Source organism: Equus caballus, chromosome 10 (genome assembly GCF_041296265.1).
Source record: "Equus caballus isolate H_3958 breed thoroughbred chromosome 10, TB-T2T, whole genome shotgun sequence".
Lineage (NCBI taxonomy): Eukaryota > Metazoa > Chordata > Mammalia > Perissodactyla > Equidae > Equus > Equus caballus.
The window spans coordinates 73,036,689-73,052,153 of record NC_091693.1 but is presented as its reverse complement, the minus strand read 5'-3'; positions in this window follow the sequence as shown (position 1 = coordinate 73,052,153).

Genomic DNA, 15,465 nt, shown 5'->3' with positions numbered 1-15,465 from the left:
CTGCGAGAATGTCATGCTCCGAGTAAGAGGATGCCTTATGTGACTTAGGATTTAAAAAGTTCCAAGCAACTAAATGGGAATCAAATTGGGAACAAGAAGTCAACTTGTGCCTCAGCAGCACCATAACTCACAGTCTACAAAAGCAGCAGCAACAACCAAGGGGAAGTTTGCAGATACTTGATTGTTAATCTTTCATGGTACTCATGCTCCTCTTAAATTTCCATCTATTCATTCAACAAATATTCACTGAGAACACACTATGTAGCCGGGTGCTGTTGCAGGCATCAAGGGTACAGCTGTGCACTAAACAAAATGCTGCCCCTCGAGAAGCGAACATTCTAGGTTGTGAAGACAGATCACAAACAAATGAACAAACAAACATTCTATAACAAGTAGTGATAAATACTATGGAGGAAAAAATGCAGCATGAGAGGCAGTTTTGGGGTGATACACTTTGAATGTAATCAAGTTTTCCTCTTCATTAAATTTCCACTGCTCACGATGTGTTAAGGCAAACCAAGATGCCCAAGGCAGACACATTCCTTAGACACCATGTTAATATAACAATATCTATGAATATTGTGTTTTCACATATATTTCCTTGTTTGGCCATCATGACCATCCTGGATGGCAAGCAGGACAGGGGTGCTCCTCCTGGAAAACTGAGGCTGGGAGAGGTTAGTGGTGTGCTCAATAATATGCAATTGGTTAGAAGCAGATTTTAGCCTATAATAAGATCTTATACTATGTTTATATCATGTTCATTTTTTTCATTCACTCAGCAAATATTTATTTAGTGCCTAGAACATGCTGTGTCTGGGTATGGCTTTAGTGTCAGTGGCAAAAGAAAACAGACACAGTCCCAGACTCATGGAGCTTAGAGTGTAGTGGAGGAGACAGATAATAAGCAAATGGTTAGAGGTGAGGTGAATGTTAGGAAGAAGAAGTGTCCTGTGCTGGAGAACTGAGACAAGGGGACCTGACCTTGTCTGGCTTAAGAATTACATAAGAATGAGTCATCTGAACAATCCAGATATAGTTGGGCAATCACAGTGTAATGTAGTTGCATTAAAAATTCCTAAATGTAGCATATTTAAAGTGAAGTGGTTCATCAAAACTGGAATTTATGTGTGCACCATTTTAAAAACTAGAACTTCTACACTTGTGTATGGATGCAATTCGTCCTTAGCCGTGACTGGGTAGCCCTAGGGTCAGAACACCTTGGAGATATACTCACAGGTTTTTTTCCTGGTGTATGGTGAAGAAATGATCGCTGCTTACTCATCAACTTTTTAACCATATCCATAATAATTACCCACTGTATAAGGATCTAAAGTGGTAGAGGAAAGATCTGCTCACAATATTTTATCATTGTATTGATTTATGAAAAATTTTAAGGGCCTGCAATTTACCTATTTGAGAGGCCAGAATGAGCTGGACATGACAATTGCCCATGGGGTGGCACAGAAAGAGGATCACGAATCCTATATAACCTGGGAAAGGCCTTCCCGGTATGGCCCCAGGCGGCATAAATGGAAAGGATGGTTGGAGTTTTCTACAGAAACAAAGGATTCTGACTGGGAAGACGACATTGTAGTGAAATGTGATAAAGACAGAGAAACAAGTAGTGAGGTTGGAGCCAGGAGTACCGAGAGCAGGTCAGACAAGCAATTCATGACAGAGTTCACCAACAGAGAACAAGCATGTCTCTACATTGTGGGGCCAAACATGGCAAATTATGGTAGCTTGAAATAGTCACTCTTTTAGGATAAAAAAAGTCAAAACTTCAGACAATTTGATAATTTTGTTCTGTACTCCAGGTGGGCCCATTAGCAAGTACTCTGGGCAGTTTTGATGCTCACTAATGTTGATTGCTCTAAATTATGGAACTACTTTTGGAAACAGCTGTAATTTAAAAACCACTAATTTTTTTCGATTTCTCCTATTAAATGGAATTTTGCTTCCTAAGTTCTCAGTATTGCCCTCAGGAACTACGTGTAATAAGTCTACCCTTCCTTTAAATTACACATCTTCTCTTTTTTCCGAGGAAGATTAGCCCTGAGCTTACATCCCAGCCAATCCTCCTCTTTTTGCTGAGGAAGACTGGCCCTGAGTTAACATCTGTGCCCATCTTCCTCTACTTTATATGTGGGACGCCTGCCACAGCATGGCTCAATAAGTGGTGCATAGGTCTGTGCCTGGGATCCGAACCGGTGAACCCTAGGCTGCTGAAGCGGAGTGTGTGAACTTAAATGCTACACCACCAGGCTGGCCCCAAAATTACAGGTCTTTTAAGTTTTGGAAAATAGATCTTAGGTTCTTCCCAAGGTAATCTTTTCTTCAACATCAAGAGAGCATGCTCTGCTCCTTCAACCATTTCTCAGATGATCTAGCTTCCAAGTCTTGTTGTCTCTGTGTCTTCTTCTAGACACTATCTCAATTCTAAATGTGCTTCTTAAAGTGTGCTTGCAACTGCATGTGGTCTGACTGGTGGAAGATGAAGGCAATCACTTAAACTGAGCTTATAATCACAAAAAGATCTTTCCGCATTGAGCGATTGCTTCAAAGTACTAAAAGACGATGTGTGGGTCTGGCAGTCTAAAGATAAATATTTAGTGAGTGCTTATCATTTGCTAGGCCCTGTTGTAGATGCTGGTGATAGAAGGATGAACAAGATTGTCAAATTCACTGTTCTTACGGAGTTGACATCACAACAGAGGAGCAGAGGAATAAACAAATAAACCAATAATTCTCATACAATCCTGACAGCAGCCAGTATTTTAAAGAAAACAAAACAGGGTAATGTGCTGGAGAGAGTGATGGGAGCAGGGCAGCATTGCACAGGGGGTAGGATGTTAGGGAAGGTCGCTCAAGGGTGATGTGTGGACCCAGACATGATTGGGAAGAACTACCTATGGCAAGATCTGGGGGAAGACTGTTCCAGGTGAGAGGCAAATCAGCTTGCTCCTCCTCGCTGACCCTGCCCCCTCCCCCTTTCCCGCTGGCACCCAGAAGTAGAGTTACCCTTTCTCCCCTCAGCTAAGTCATTTGAGACTCCTCTCTTTTCACCTCCCCATTTTGTCTTCGAGGCCAAATGAAGATAAAGTTTCGTGAAGGTAAAGTTTGTACTACTTTTTTGAGTTTTGTTGTTTGCTTTAGAATTAGTATTGAAAGGAGACACTTTACCACCCTCACTTTCCTCTTTCATCTCAAATATGAAATAATAATGGTTAACTTCTGTGGAGCCCTTTCCTACATTCTAGTCACTGTGCTAAGCAGTATCGTGCATTATCTGGGAGGTATGTTCATTTATGATCCCCTCTTTATGTACAGTAAAATGGAGGCACTGAGGAGTTAATTCAGTTGCTGAAGGTCACAAAGCTGGTAAGTGGAGAAATCAGGATTTGAACTCTTAACTCTTACGCTATTTTGAGTGAGTAAAAGCAAAGCTGTAAGTGTAAATGAAGTTTTGACAGTAACCACAGCTGTTTATGTAGAAGCAGGTCCCCGCTAATCTGGGCTCACTGTAGGATTGAAACATATACTAAACTTGCCTGGCACATCTGGAGGACATTCATTGAGAGACTGAGCTGGCAATGGAAGAAGTTGCCCAAAGGGAAGAAAGCTTCGAGGAGCAGCATTTGGTTTAGGGGCAGAGGTCAGCCTTGGAAGGGAGATGCCACCCCAACCAACCCCAAGGCTTTCCTCTGAATGCTCTCTGGCCCTCTGGCCTATCCATGTGCTTTCAGGCATGAATTCCGGGGCAGTAGTGAGGGTGCTGGGGGAGGGGAAAGGACAGGGGTGGCAGAATAAAAGTGTAAGAACTTCGGAATCTCTGTAGGAAGCATAGGTTGCAGCTGGAGTAGCAGCATCAGTGGTATTAGGGATGGAGAATGACATTTTGATGCTGGGAAAACATTCAAACACTGGTAATGGTAATGTGTGAAGAGACTTTTCTATACTGTCCCAATCCTGATCCTCAACACGCCTCCAAACCCAGTTCATGAGGCTTAGAGATGGGATAAGGAGCCCTCTCTCTTTTATATCCTAAACTTTTACTGATGCATTACATGCATATGGAAGAGTGTGCTAATTATAAATGGACAGTTTAGGGAATTTCCACAACGTGGACACTGCAGGGAGAGCAAGAAGCAAAACTTAATGCATCCCGGAAATCCCCTTCGCTCCTCCTCCACCTCACTATCTTCACTTCTAAAAGCATATGTTAGTGGAAGATGTTGAGTTTTTTATATTTTTAACCAATTGGTTCAAAAACAAAGGAAAGTCTTCAACTGCAAGCCTTTTAAACTGGTTTTTCTAGGTGGTAAAATGATTTTCAGCCACAAAATCACTTAGTGATGGAAACATTTCCAAACAGTCATTTCTAAAATGTGCTTTTAGGAGCAGGAATTTATTTTTTAAAAAGTTACCTTCTCTTTCATCTCCCCACGAGAAACTCATTCCTGAGTTTCTAAGGATGTCTGAGGTGGGGTTCTAGAATTTGTCTTTCCGACAAGTTCCCAGGCGATGTTGATGTTGCTAGTCTACCTTGAGAACCTGGAGCACTACTATAGGAAAAAGATGAATAGGTTTGCAAGACTCCAGGCTGGAAGCCAGAATTTATTTTAGCTGATGGGTAAGGAGTCACCTTGCCCTTTCGGGGGGGAATATGGAGGATTGCCTGTGCCAAAGATTGCCACATTTGGCAGGCTCTTTTAAATGCTTAAAGTGGCAATGAGAAGTGTCACAGTCACACTTCTCGTTGAGACTGACAGTAATATCACATTCATACATCATCTTGTTATATGTTCTTACTTTATATCTGAGATAGATAGATATATATATATTTAATTTCTTCCTATTTATGTTGTAAATTTCATTAGGAGACATGACTTTTATGCTCAATTTTTTAAAACTATGCTATCATCACTGCCCGTAGTACCCAAGAACTCATTGTTTGACTCTTCTAAGCACTCATTTTCATCATAATGCTGATTGTTTAAATACTGCAGGGTCCCAAATTTGCTCATGATACATGTGCACTGAGAATACAAGTTGTAGATTTCTAACTAGAGGAAGCAGATATCTGAAGTCTGACATTGGTATTGGTAAAAAGAGTTATATAATGCTGATAGGATTGTCCATATACCACATCTAATATTTGGGTTCACTCAGAACTAAGGTCAGCCTCATGTATTCTAATTTTTTCAGCTAAACGGCTTGCCACCCAGGAGATGCTCTCTCTCTCAAATGTCACCCAAAGTTGACTCACTGAAAATGAGCTATGAGCAATTAGAACTCAATCTTGAAAACCAAGTTTTCTCTAAATGATGTTATTATATGGAAAAGACTGTGTGGGGCTCCATAATCTCTGCTGCAAGTATTCTGCCAGTCATAATGAGAGCTATTACTGCTATGAAATCCTACAAATTGCCTATTGTTGTTCCTGCTGTTCATATCTTTCATTATAAAATGGCCACTGGGAACAAAAGGCTAACTATTTGATGCCCTGGAAGGGTTAAATGCTGTTGTTTTGACATCTGCTGGGGTCTTATCATGCTAGATTGTATTACTGGCCCCAATTCTTTACCCCTCCTAATACTCATATTCTTTGCCATGTAACTTTCAGTTATGGGAAGAGTGTCTCTCTTTATATCTTCCCTTTGGGGTTACCATCTGACTTGTTTAGGCCAATAGACTAGGGCAGAAGTGAGGGTGTGCCAGTTTTGAACCTAGGCCTCAAGAGATCTTTTATGTTTCTGCCTGTCCTCTTGTACCTCCCGTCACCATGAGACCATATCTGGGTTAGCCTGCTGGTTCCTGTATGAGAATAAGAGATACACAAGCTAGAGTTGCCCTTGTCAAGTTGTACCAGCTTAAAGCAGAGGCACCATTCAATCCTCAGATGCATGAGCAAGCTGAGCTAGATCAGTTGGTTTGCAGCTGACCTGTAGATGTATGAGCAAGCCTAGCTGCCATCAGCACAGACATTCAGCTAAGCCCAGCCTAGATCAGCCAATTTCTGGCCAACACACAGACGCATAAGCTATCATAGATGATTGTTGTTTTAAACTACTGATGCTTGGGATGGTTTGTTATGCAGCTATAGTAACTGACACTTTCACTGACACCAAAGAGATCAACAAAATCTGACAAAAAAGGAAGTAGAAATTGATTGTGTGGAGAACTGAAAGCAACATCGTACATTTCTGCATAAAAGGTATTTTAGCAGTAAAAGGAATGAGATTTCAAAAAAGGAAGAAAAGAAAAATGAACAAAAATGTGGAAAGATGAGCCAAAGTAAGCTAAGATTAGCCATATCATTGAACAAATACAGAGAGAACGAACGCATAGTAGATGGTGAAAGGAATGCTGTCTGAACGATTCCGGAAAATCCTCAGGCTTCCCATTTAAATGACTAAGCTAAATTTTGGAAAAAAGATCTACTTGAGGAGCCAGAAAGCAAAAATGTTGAAAAATTTACTTAATAGTAACTCTTTTATTCAACCCGATGACTGGTAATTTCTAGGCATTAAATGTTCATAAAATGGTTATGATCGACACTATTTTACTCAGATAAAATAAAACAATCTTAAATTCACAGCAGTTACATTGAGTTGTAATAGACCCTGGTAAAAGCTTTTTATGTAACATAAATCCTTAGGAATGTGTGAGCCTTTGTTTGTTTTTTTATTCAATATGGATAACATGAAGAAAAACAGGAGATGATGGGATCACTATGACAAAACCAGTTTGTGCTCATGTAGTCTCTTTTTGATTTGCAGTATACTTTAGCATATATTGTTTACAACAATATTGTTGAGGTCATTATTGTCTTTATTTGACAACTGAAGTAACTGAGGCTCAGAGAATTTAAGTGATTTGGGATCCAGCTACTTTGGGCTCTAAATCCAGGTAGTGACGTGCAGATCAAAATTGCTCTTTTTAACATAAATGTTGGACACAAAGCTTGAGGCAATTCTTCAATCAGAATTATAGAAGAAGTTCAAATGGAAGCACTGCCATTTGATATAATGTGAGAGAACTGATTAAGCCATGAAATAAGATACATTAGAAATGGTTAGGACTTTGGGGAAAATCTTTAAGGTGTACCATTCTGAGAAAGCTAAAAATTTGTCAGGTATTTAGAGCGCTATAGTGAGTAAATAGCCAGCGTTTAAATCTGTATAGTTTGATTTTGGCACTAGGGCACACACTGTCTTTTTCAGCGTATTTTATGCATGTATCTTATCTCCCCATTTGGTTATTTCACTCGTGTATTCCCTATGTCTTTGATGGAGCCAGAAATTTTCTTGGGGTCTTTCACTAACGTTAGTTTTCTTTTCTTTTTCTTCTTTTTTTGGGGGGAGGGGTGGTGTGGAGAAATTATTTTGAAGGTTGCCTAGCCCATAGCAGCAGGGAATAAATATTTGTTAAATCAATATACCTAGCCATGCTAAAGGCAGCTGGCTGCCAGCAATAAGTCAATCCATACAATAAAAGAAGACCGCCATTGTGCGAGGTGCCTCACATATATTACCTCGATTCATCCTTGTAAGAAGACCACTCAGTAAGCATTGTTTCCCCCATGTACAGATGAGGAAATGAACCTCAGAGGGTTGAAGTAATTTGCCAAAATTCGCACAGCTGGTAAATGCCAAGGCTACATTCATACCCAGGCTGTAAGACCAGAAATCTCAAGCTATTTGTCTCTAGCTCCTTTCCTTGGCAAATTAAGAATATTGTGCTGTTTCCTTATCATCATCTCTGTAAAAGTGAAGATATAATGAGCTGTACATCTCAGTTTTTAATGTGTTCTTTTATTGCTTAATCTGAAGCAGACCTTTCAGTGGGGTACAGAGATTTTAGGTCTGAGTCCAGATTCATGTGTGTTTCTACCAACTTCTACTCTTCTTTCACACCCACGAGTTGAAATTTCTTGATATTTTTTCACAAACATGCATTCTGATGAAACTCAGAGCTTTCTAAAATACCGACTTGCCAGTGGATCTTTAGAGGTTTGCTAACAGCTGAGTGCTCTGGACAAACATCACTCCCTTCACTCCCCCCTTAGCATGTTGAACTTCCAGATTCAGCCCACCATGTGGGATGGTGTGGATGGGTAGGAGAGGAGAGCATCAATGGGGGCATCTAATTTCAGAGGACCTTACAACAGAGATCAAGTTGGTGAGCACAGTTGCTGAGCTGAGACTGGTTGTTAAATATTTGATGATCTCCAGCTATTTCAGCGACTTTCTCCTTGAACTTCTGAACCCTTGTCTTCCCATCAGATTCTCTCCTATGATGTAGCTGAAAGGCCAACCAAGAAGTGGCTGGGACCTTGGTGATGTGAGACCCAACTAATACACAGATAATTATTGCTTGGATTCTTGCAAAGAAGGAAAAGCCCAGTCCAGAGAGATCCCTCCATTTCTACCAAGACTCTATTTCCCACTTGCTAGAAAGAGCCATATAAACAGGAACAAAGCTTGCTATGAAACCAACAAACAAAAATCGACAAGAGAATGCAGCGCCTATGTTTTTTATACCTGCATTGTAAGTACCCTACAAGCCAATAAGAATAATTTCCAGCGTTACCTTTGGCCAGGTGTAGCCCTTTGACCTCACAGCGTGGTTCCCTCTTGATGTCATGCTGCTTCTCTTTGGCATTTTACTAGATCTTGTGGGTCTCTGCCAAGGGCACCAGACAAGCTTTCTGTCAGGAGTTTTTCCAGGCTAGGAGCCAAAAAAGTGGCTTGGGATTGTCCAGAAGCTCCTTAACTGTTCTTTTCAGCCTGATCATTTTTGATAGAGGTGGGAGGGGGCAGGACTCAATAGCTTATGTTATCTAGTGGTTGGCTGACTGTTTATTAAATAGACAACATAGAAACCTATAAGAATGTGGGCTGTCAATGCCAGCATGCAAATTATATCTAGAAGGAAGATTTTAAGAATGTGGTAATGGGAAATACCTGCCAACTTGATCTGTTCTCACCAAAGGAAGGAAAAATCTTCTAGTTCTGCCAATATGAAAGCTCCAATTGCAACTAGTAATCAGCCTGATATTTGAGTCTCCGTGTTCATTGTAGTTTTCACGTGGTGTGAAGTCGGCTGGACTTGTGCTATGACACAGACATCCCACTGGAACTCCCAGACCCAAGATGGAAAGTTGAGCTGCTTATCAGTAAACAGTATTTTTTAAATCTTGGAGCCTTTTCATCATTACGTCATTTGGTTTCATGGTCAGATTGCTTCCTAGCTGATATTCTTTCCATCCAGAGTTGCAGAGTGCGCCTTGTGGTGCTTTGGAAATGCCTCGAGACTTTCACTCTATTTTTAATTATAAATAGACTTCCACTACCATCTAAATCAGTTTAAGATTAGATCACCCATAGTAGTGTCTGAAATATTACCATAAATTGGAATGTGAAATAAGCTACAAGGAGAATAAACTCAGTTGACACAAAAGTATTAAGCAGCTAACATATTGATTTAGTTTTTTCAATTTTAAAATATCCGTTGGCTGGGTATGTATATATTTGCAATTCCTTTTTATCTAACTCAAGTTAATTTCTTTTGGTTTCCATTTCGTATTGTTTCTCTCAAGGAGATTGGAAGATCGTTATCCACTACATCTTGTGGGATTACTTAGTTTGAATTTTGATTTGCCTTTTTAACTATATCCTGAAATTGGTAGTTTAGATAGCAAAGTGCAGTTTGAAAACATACAAGCAGCCTCAGAATAAATACTACAACTAATTTTTTCACAGATTACTTAAATCCTGTTATATTCCACTGTGTGGAGACAGCGAACGCCTTCAGCAAGATGAGCCATCACTTTATTTTTAAAGCTCGCTTATGTCAACGCTTTCTATCCGTGACTAGGTTAGCCACCATTATTCAGGGGTGAGATCAGAGTCCTTTTCTTTCCCAGAGCTGCTTGCCATTTTCTCAACACCTGCCTTGCAAGTGACAGCTCTGTGGGTGTCCTCATAAATTATAAATCATGTGCCTTGGTTCTGATGCCTTGGGACAGGCACAAAGTTAGAAACTGTCCTGTAACCTTAGAACTGTAGCTGCAGGGTGGGACAGCTGAGGAGAGAACAGAGATGCACATCACCAGGGGTTCTGTCAAGACACTATCAGGCCACCAGCCTGATGCTGGTGAGCAATTTGTCCAATTTGTACTGGAAACTGAGTAGAGGTTGTAAAAGGGAAACAACAGCCAGCCAGCAGAGGGACTGGGAGGAGGCATCTGAAATGGAGGGTTCTTTTTCCTTCTCAGGGTGATCTCCAGGACTATGATATGTGGTAAAAATAAACTCCCGGTCAGCATCCTCACTTTGTTTAAAAACTTATTGCATTTTCTAAGACTGATGATGCCTTTCTGATATCTGAATGGAATAAGGCTTTTAATTTGCTCCTTTAAACTTTCTCCTCCCATAGACTCCATAATAAAAGCTTGAAGTAAACATAAGAACAGCCAAACAATGTAAATTTATATGAGTAACTTTCTTTCCGCATCATCATCCATCCTAGGTATAGCATATAACTGATACCCTAATAAGGAAAAATGCTGTATTATTTAGCTCTACCCTATGTAGCAAATTACCCCCAAAGCTAAGTGATTTAACACAATCATTTATTATTTCTCATGGGCCTACTCTTCGCATAGGCAGTTTTGCTAGCCTGAGATGCAGTTAACTGAACTCACTCAAGAATCTATGGTCAGTAGCAGGTCTGCTAGGCAGTGTTGCTAATCTTGGCCAAGTTCTCTTATATATTTAGGGCTTTAGCTGGGACAACTGGGCAGACTCGACTCTGGTCCACTGTTGCATCCTGTAGCAAACTGCCCTAAGCGTATAATCATTGTGAAAGCATAGGAGTATGAAGAGAATGGAAATGGGAGAAACCTTTCTAAAGTCTCTGCTTATGTCAGGTTTGTTACTGTCCCATTGGCTGAAGCAAGTCATATGGCAAATCCCAGAGTCAGTGTGAGAGGAGACTACCAACGAGTGTGAATACATGGAGACAGGAAAAATCGGAGCTATCTATGCAATAAGTTTTCCACACATGGCAAGCTGCATAAATTTTCCATCTGAATTATTATGCAACATAATGTTATGATTAGGGTTTATCTTAAAGTACTTTATTGTAGTTTGTTTCCTTGAAAATCAGGCATCCAAAATGGTCCAAAAATTAATTTTTGGGTGAAAAGAATGCCAATAATCCACTATAGATAATTAGATAAAAATGCTTTGCTGTTGTTAACACTGAGAAACCTTCAAGGAAGCACGCTTATGCACTGATCAAGAAATAAGGAGGCAGTCTGAATGACCTCTTCCCATCCCCTCCCTCAACCTGTCAGGTGTTATTCTTCCACTTAGAAAAGTTTATTTATAATATTAGGACTAAGACACAAAGGTCACGTCTTTGAAATTCCTCTGTTGTATTACAACAGCAGATCCCTCTACTTCTGCCTTTTTAAATGAGAAAAAAATGTTAAAAGAGGATTGGGAGCCTCTCTTTTCTTCCCTATACCTAAAATATAGGTTTTCCAGGGATGGAGGCTGCATTTGACCCCCACTGGTATTTAATAGAACATTCCTAGGATAAATTAGGTGCTTTGCTGATGCTACGCCTAGCAAGAGAAAAATTAATCAAGTTTCCTGACATATGAGTTTTGCCAGGTGTCTAGTTAGGTCATGCTGATATAGGATTTTCTCTTTTGCCCCCTGCTTGAGTGGAACGAAGACTCAGGGCCACACAGGCAGCCATGCACTATGTTCTGATTTAAAAGTAAACCTCATCTTTTCCAAGACAAAGCAAAACTGTTCATGACCTTGATGAACTCCACCTTTCCTGTTCTCCTAGTGTACTAAGGGGTAATTGTAGGAAATCCAGTGACTATCTGGTGTGTGTGTGTGTGTGTGTGTGTGTGTGTCTATTTTAAGCCAGTAATTATATACCTGTCAGTGCTTCTCTCTCTGGCACCACACTCTGTTCTGGGAATCTGAAAGTTGGGTGACAGTTTAGTGGCTCTCAAGGTGTGGGTCCAACAGCATCAAAATCACCTGGGAACTTGTTAAAAGTGCAAATTCTAGAACCCTCACTCCATACCCATTCAATCTGAAACTTTAGAGGGGAGGATCCAGTAATCTGTGTTTTATCAGGCCTCTAGGTGATTGTGATGCATGCTTCAGTTTGAGAACCACTCGTTTGCAGTTTCTATAGCTGTGCTGTCCAATACGGTAGCCACCAGCCACATGTAGCTATTTATATTTAAGTTGCTTAAAATAAAATGAGATTTAAAATCCAGTTACTTAGTCACACTAACTATATTTCGTGCGCTCAATAACCACACGGAGCTAGTGGTTACTGTATTAGATGGCACAAATATAGAGAAGTTCATTCATTGTTGCAGAAAGTTCTATTGGACAGCTCTGTTCTATAGCTTTTCGAGTCTCCAGCTTACTTTCTGGGACTCTAGGTCCTTTAAGAACTTCTCTCCAAAGTGCTCACTTGACAATGGGGCAGGGTCTTGGCTTTCATAAACTCAGGGGTCTTTTATTATCTTGGATATCTTGGATGTAATGAGGGCTTCCTTTCCTCCTTGTGTATCTCCTATTGGTTGTCTGTCCCTTGAGGCTAGTGGTGGAAATCAGGCAGTCCCTTGGTCACATCCCATCACAGATATTTCAAGGGGCACATTATTTAACATTGGAATTAATCACCAACATTAAAAATTGAAATATTTTATATAAAAATTCAGAATTTTCCATTTCTCTCCAAAAAATTGAAGTATCTGGCAACCTATATTCCTGCCTGGCTATGATTGGCTGGCCTGGGGAGCAGGTTCCCCCTTTAACTGGGTATGCGTACTCGAGTTTGCCACAGACCTCCCCTGCTCAGTATCACTCATTTATGTTCCCTTCCTCACTCCCCATTTGAATGTGGATTGGCTGCTGTAGGCTTCCCATCTTCTCTTCCCCAGCTCCTCATTCCAGAGGTCACTGGGATTCTCATAATTGCTAAAGAACAATCCTTGGCAAGACCTCTAATGACAGTTAGGATGGTATGTAGTTGCTTGATGCAGTAGATTTCTTAAGACAAATTTTACCAGGTCCTCTGAAGTAACAGAAAGAAGCAGACCAGTAAACCAAGAGCGAGACATTCACAGATGCCCTCTCACTTCTGAGGCAGCATCCGAGATCACTATCTTCGGAAGGCAAGGCTCTCCTCTTTGCGTTGCAGAGCTTGTAAGTCTTTTTCAGCAGGGCCTGCCTCAGGAATCAAGAGCACTTTACAAACCCCTAGAGTAGTCCCCTTAGGTTCCTGTAGAGAACAGAGAAGCCTGATAGAAATGCATATAATGCCAATAAAAATTTTGAATTATGAGAGAGAAGCTGGGGCTATTTTTCTTAAAGCACTACTGTCCTTTACTGAATAACTGGTTTATGAATTGCAGAACTTTCTTTTTGCTCAGAATCTCCCTCTAGTTAGTCTTTATTCCAGGTCAACTACATAACATTTGTGATGGGAATACTTAAATTCGCTGTGATTTCATTCTCTTCTCTGAAGTTAAAGAGAGCGTCTCACACAGACAAAGCATCACATGAGGAAAGCGAACCTGAGCATAAACTGGGGAGTGAGGTGTAAAAAGCAAGCAGTGTGGTAGAAATTTCTTCGCCCAGATTCACAATCCAGCATTGACTACTTTAATTTTGTTGATCTCAGGCTAAACAAGTCTATCAATGCTTCTTTCATCGTACTCTTAAAAAAAGTCTAAGGTTAAAAGGAACACTAAATTGAGTACAAGGAAGAAAACAAGCCTAAAAACACAGAATTATCCAAGAAGGTTTTCCGAGAGAGAGGACTTATGAACCTAGTCTTTGATGACCTAGTCTAGCAGGAAAAAAGTGGGAAAACATTTACTGCCTCTGAGGTAGTTCTTTCTAAAATCTACACCTGATCATGTCCCTTACCCCAGTTCAAGCCATTTAATGACTCCTGCTGTCACTGGGAGAAAGTTCAGACTCCAGTTTCTTCTAGTCTGGTCTCAGCTTAGCTTTCCAGTTTCTTTCATCACCGCTTCTTCCGATCTTCAGACCCCTGGCCACAATGGCATGCTCCTTTCTTTCCAAACTGTCTTGTCATTATGTACTTCAGCATGTACCATTCCTTCTGTCTGAACAGTCATTTCCATTTTTCTCTCAGAATTCTTTTTATCTTTCAGTACCTTTCTTAGCTCATCTCCTTTGTGAAGCTTCTTCTCACCTCTCCATGCAAAACATCTCATCAACATTTGGGCTCCAATATTGCCTTAAATATACATCTAATTGCACTGGTCATACTCTTTTGGAGCTGTGTACGTGTCTATCTCCACCAATTGACTGTGAGCTTGCAGAGGGAAGAGTCTTTGCTTTATTCATATTTGCTGCCTAACTTGAGTACTAGAACATAACAGAAACAGTAAATATTTTAAAAAATGATTATGAATATTAATTTCCCAATACATTCAAATATGTATATATGTCCAAATATACACACACGTATGTATATATAACACACATATATTATATTTATAATTTTTTGTACTTTTAAATATTTGCTTGGGAAATGATGTTCCATGATTTTAAGTGAAGAGTCATGAAAGTAGATGCCATGTCTGTGTAATTTGCTTTGTGTACCAGTTGGAAGGTATCTTGTATAGTGTGGATGCTTGTATCAGTTAGTTAGTGCTCCATAACAAAACACCTCAGAACTTGGAGGCTTAAAGCAACAGCAATTTATTATTTCTTCCTAGTTTGCATTTTGTCTGAAGAATCCCAATGATCTTGTCTGGGCTTGTGTATGGATATGCTGATTGGTTGGTTGGGGACCACTGCGCTGTGATGGCCCTGTCTAGAGATGTTGTGGTGTAACTCCGTGTAGAGTCAGGTTAGTCCAGGCTTGTTTGTGGTGATGGCAGGCTGCCAGGGAGGAAAAGGAAAGGTGCAAGTTATTTTTCAAACCTCTGCTTGCATAATGTGTGCTACTTTCCCATTGGCTAAAGCAAATAAATAACCAAACTCAGAGTCAGTGTGGGGAAGCACTACCAAAGATTGTGGCAACACAGGTGTAAAAAAGAAGGCAATCAATCCATCACACTGCTTAATAAATACCTAAAGATAACTATACGTGACATGTTGAGATATAATAAATAGAAGATGGTGCTTTTCTCCAAAGGTATGTTATAAATTCACTCCAGTTTGGTGAATCCTGTTTAATCCCTGTCTTCCCTCAGCTATACAATCAGGATAATAATGTCAACTGCACAGGATTTCTGTGAGAATCATGTGAAATGATTAATATGCAGTCCTTCATACTTGGCACAAAGTCATCCTCAACATTCATTTTTTTCTTTTTTCTACCTTCTTTCTGTCTGTAGACTCCTGTGTAAACACCATAGTTTTCACTGTCTAG